The sequence below is a fragment of the Pteropus medius genome, unplaced genomic scaffold (assembly GCF_902729225.1).
Source record: "Pteropus medius unplaced genomic scaffold, Ma_sr-lr_union100, whole genome shotgun sequence".
Lineage (NCBI taxonomy): Eukaryota > Metazoa > Chordata > Mammalia > Chiroptera > Pteropodidae > Pteropus > Pteropus medius.
The window spans coordinates 4,443,360-4,447,550 of record NW_024344436.1 but is presented as its reverse complement, the minus strand read 5'-3'; the positions used below and the strand labels follow the sequence as shown (position 1 = coordinate 4,447,550).

At 40.2% G+C, this 4,191-nt stretch overlaps 1 pseudogene; it reads right to left on the bottom strand.

Annotated features, from left to right (window-relative positions):
* Nucleotides 1–1,314: 1,314 nt before the first annotated feature.
* LOC120610553 (syntenin-1-like) lies at nt 1,315–2,204 on the bottom strand (annotated as a pseudogene).
* Nucleotides 2,205–4,191: the final 1,987 nt, after the last annotated feature.

The window sequence follows — 4,191 nt, the reverse complement described above, 5'->3', positions numbered from 1 at the left end:
ATGGAATTAGTGCCCTTATAAGAAAAGACACTAGAGATTCTCTCTCTCACTTGCTCGCTCACTCTGGCTCTAGCTCTCTCGCTCTCTTCTCTCTCTGTGTGTGTCTCTTGAAGTAGAGTGGCAATGGTCACTTAGCTGCCACTTTGGGCCTTATATCAGATTTTTCAGTGGTGGCCATTTTTTTTTAACTTCTATTTATACATATTTAATTAGAATAGGCATAAACCAAAATGAAGGAAAAATGAGGATAAAGTGTCAATGCCATTTTGTTTGCAAGGAGGAGTCAGAAAATGGAACAAATTATCAGGACGACATTCTATGACTGTCCTAAGTAGCTAGGTTACATAATGGTAAGAGAAAAATATCAAAATTAGGTATTATCCCACTTAATCTACAGATAAAAACAGGGAGTCAAAAGTTTATCCTACTTAGTACAATAATTTTTACATTAAATATACAGTGATTCATTTCTCAGAAAATGATACCAATAACTTTTAGAAGGAAGAAGTTTCCATTACACAATGACCAGAAAATCTGGAATGCAACTAAGCAGCTATGCTGCAGCTCAGTATACCATTAAATTGTTCTAGGCTAGTGTACATTTAAGTTTAATATAGAACTGCATCGTGGTTTTTAGAAAGGCAGCAATAGTTACATTTTAGCTTTTATTCTAGATGCTTAACATAGTGAAGGTGACAGTTCAAGCATATTAATTGAAGGTAGTCAAAATTTAATGATAATCAACACGATCTCTTGCAACCTACATACACTGTATAATGCTTACGTGGAATGAAACTGGTGTTATTTAATTGGTGTTTACAGACATGCACTACACAGAGAGAGAGAGAACTAAAATAAAAACTATCAAAAGCAATCATTCTAAATGTACTATGGTAACACAGTTAAAACGCAAATATACTATAGAACTAAAGTAATATGACCAGCACTACTTGATACCTAGGATAAAAGTGACTGGTTCTAACACAAACTAAGCCTGCATCAGTCATTCTAATGATAATGGCTTGTAAAAAGCATTAGGTTTCCAGTAGAGAAACTATTCTGTGAAAGTCAATAAATCTTTTCAAAGTTTCATATCTGTAAAACCAGGATAAAGCTGCAACTAACTTGAGGTCTGAACATGGTATCAGATCAAACAGTAAGATTCCCAGGCATCATGTAAGATAGAAGGGCCTCATGCAGAAAGGCCGCATATGCTCTCTGGCTCCTGGAAAACTTCATGTGCATAATATAAAGTTAAGTTGCCAAAGAAGTAAACTGTAGAAGTTCAGCAAAGTTTCCGTTGTGCCATGACTTTTAAACCTTGGGAATGGTGTAGTCCATCAGGCTTTTCATAATGCTTGGTGTCATCCATTTAATAATATGTTCAAAGATAAAAACTGGCATGTTCGTAATAGTAACTACAGTCCCAGATGTTGACAAAACATCTGAAATTTGAGAATTCTTCAATCCGATGACATTCTGTCTGTTAATTTCACAGATATTCTGTGAGAAAACCGTTTCTGGCTGCAGAACTATCTTTCACTATGGATGATATTTTTCCACTTTTAAAGATAAAACCAGCGTGTCCAGTACTATCCTTATGCATAGTAATTGTGCGTTCAAAGAGCCTGTCACGAATAGTCATAGTAATCTTATCTCCAAAAGCCTGTTTGAGCACCTTGTGGGTATTATCAGAGCTCCAGCCTGCACAGTTCTCCCCATTGATCTGGAGTACTTTGTCTCGAATCTTAGGCCAACCAATGAGGCTGGAGAATTTGCCTGGACTGGCTGAACAAATATACCATTATCTACTGATTCAAGCCTGAGCCCAATTTTTCTGTCTTGATCCTTACGCAAAACAACTTCACGAATCCCTTGCTGAATTTCTGCTCTATAACTTCCAACGTCATTACCATTACAGGAGCCACCATCTAGTTTATACTGGAAGGTCTTTCTACCAACTGCCCCTGAGTTGGTGCTCCAGGGACCATGACCATATTTGCTCATATTTCTTCTTCATTGAAACTCAGGCCCCTGTACTGAGACAGCTCTGGATACAATTTAGGATAGAGATTTCCATCTTGAGAGATGGGAGCAGAAACTTCAGACAAAATTGCTGGGTTGGCAGGGTTTGCAAAAAAGGCACTTTGAGCCTGAAATACTTTGTCTACCTTCAGGTTTCCAAGAGATGGGTACGGAGACATTTTTGCAAGATTTTTCTAGGCGCAGGAATCCACTCACTGCCGCCACCACTGCCGCCTCCCAAGTCTGTGCCGCCGCCACTGGCAGACTCCCAAGACCCCTGTGATGGCCATTTCCTGACTATCCAGTATCACTTCCACCTTCTCCCTTTCTACTACTACCTATCTTTTCTTTTGGTTTCTACCCTTCATAAACACAAACCAAAAGTTGATCCCGCTCTAGAGATAAGTCCAGATCGACTTAAGCCAGTCAGCACTTTCCAATCCCCAGCAGGCCCTCATTGTTTCAGGATCAGACATAGACTGTAGGCCCATCTAATTAGAGTAAGAGCGCTGGAGGGGGGTGGGGTGGGGGCGGGTAAGATTTCACACCCCCGCCCTGAAGACATTTGGCAATGTCTACAGACATTTTTGTTTGTCGTAACTCAGTGTGGGGGTGGGGAGTGCTATTAATACCTAATGGGTAGAAGTCAAGGACACTTCTTAACATCCCACCATGCTCAGGGCAGACCACCCCCACCTCCAAGAAAAAATTATCCAGCCTGAATGCCACTAGTATCAAGGGTGAGAAACACTGAATTAAGCATCAAAAACTCACATAGTTACTGTTGTGACCGAAATAACCAGGCCCAACTCGAGTGCTCTAGTCCAAGAGACAGTTTATTAGCCGGCGGCTGTCCTTGCAAAGGAGCAGCCCCGAGACGCAGGGGCACAAAGGTTTTAAGCCCTCGATCCCATCCCCCACATCCTTAATCTTTACACAAAAGACTATATCTCCTCCATTCATTAACTGATAACTAAGAGGTGGGTAAGCAAGCAGGGGCACAGAAGCAGAATGAGTCATTGTTAAAATATTTTGTACCTATAGGCAGTGATCCGGCCAGTAAATCCCTTTAGTTAATAAATTTTTAGCAGATAACTAACTAGAAGTGAGACATGGCGGTTAGCACGTACCATGTCTTATCCTTGACCTATTGTTTCTAAAGGTGAGGTCACTACATTCCCCACTGGTTTTCTTTACAGTGACTCAATCTTCGAGTCAGAAGTTGGAATTCTCAGCCAACTCGTCGGGGCTGATGCTCCTAAAATTAAAATCTTTGCCCCGGTCATGTGAGACTGTACTAAACTTCTAAGCCACTTTAGTAAGCAGGGTCCAAAAATTAATAATAATATCAGCATAATTAATGGCCCTGCTATGGCTGACAATAGCGTGGTTAGCCAGGAATTCTCATTAAACCAAGACTCATACCAGTTACTGCCCTGCCTTAATTTTTCATTTCTATCCTTCACCCTCTGTCTAATTAATGCTAAACTATCCCTAATAATACCAGAATGATTAACATAAAAACAGCAAGTTTCTCCTAATGCTACACACAAACCTCCTTGCTTAAGAAATAAGAGATCTAAACCTCTCCTATTCTGCAGCACTACTTCAGCTAAGGAATTAAGAGATGTTTCAAGATGATTAATTGATTTTTCTAGAGTGCTTAAATCGTCATTAATCTGCTTTGTGAGCCAGGCTATACCTTGATTCCCTGTGACTAAAGCAGCAGTCCCAACTGCAGCTGATCCTGCCACTCCTAGGCCGACTAGGAGCGGCACAAGCACTGGAATTGCTCGCTTACGCCGAGGATAGTTATATCCTCCCCACAAATCCATTGCTTGTCTTCCTTCTTGTCCGCTCATCATATACACCTGAGGTATAACATGAACTAGCACACAAAATCCAGTATTATTTTTCCAATAGTTAAGATTAATACAGGGAGTTAAACCAGTATTACAAGCAAACCAAGTGCCACTTGGAGCCGCTAAATAAGTAGGAGAGGAGCTATTTACTAAAATAGATGACTTACAATTTTCCTTATACCTAGATCTATCAACTCTATAAGTATTAGTATATATACAAGTTCCCTTTCCTTGTAAATCTCCCAATGTTACAGATGGGTTTTTGGTTCCCCAAGGGCAAATAGTAACATTCGGAGATGTTACA